Consider the following 605-nt stretch of genomic DNA (forward strand, 5'->3'; position numbering starts at 1 on the left):
GATAACTTTAATTGAGACATAATTAGTTGCGTTAGAAACCTATTTCAAATATAGATAAATAGGTAGATATAGAGAGTAGATGAATTTTTTTATTTAAAAAAAAGTATTTTTGTGTATAATGATAAATATATATTTGTGATTAATATATTTTAAATATTTAAATAATTATAATAATATAGACTAATAATATGCACAAGTTGTATGAAAATAAAGTCAAAAGCATCAAGCTTCCATAGCATAGTGGTAGTGCGTTCCCTTCGTAAGGGAAAGGTCGTGAGTTCAATCCTCACTGGGAGCTACATATTTTATCATTTTATGACATAAAATTTTAAAAGATATATAATTTTAATAGTAACACTGAAATATAAAAGGTAGAAAATGAAATTTATTGATTTCAGAACTAACAATTACATTATAATGTGTAATAAGAAGCAGAAAGTGAGAGGTAACACACTTTCCCTCTCCATTTGATTGATTTTCATTCTCTTCAAAGTTATTGTGACAACTAAATAGTGGTAGCATTTCTATGCATTAGTCTTTAAAATCGTCAATATATGACTTTTTTTTACCATCAATTTTTTCCTGTAAATAGTTTTTCTAAAATT

General features: G+C 25.0%; 1 non-coding gene across 1 annotated transcript; it reads left to right on the top strand.

The window, feature by feature from the left end:
* Positions 1–226: 226 nt before the first annotated feature.
* On the top strand, positions 227–298 carry TRNAT-CGU (transfer RNA threonine (anticodon CGU)). The gene has a single exon. It is a non-coding gene; the product is annotated as a tRNA-Thr (tRNA).
* Positions 299–605: the final 307 nt, after the last annotated feature.

The sequence above is a fragment of the Lathyrus oleraceus genome, chromosome 3 (assembly GCF_024323335.1).
Source record: "Lathyrus oleraceus cultivar Zhongwan6 chromosome 3, CAAS_Psat_ZW6_1.0, whole genome shotgun sequence".
In the NCBI taxonomy this organism is placed as follows: Eukaryota; Viridiplantae; Streptophyta; class Magnoliopsida; order Fabales; family Fabaceae; genus Lathyrus; species Lathyrus oleraceus.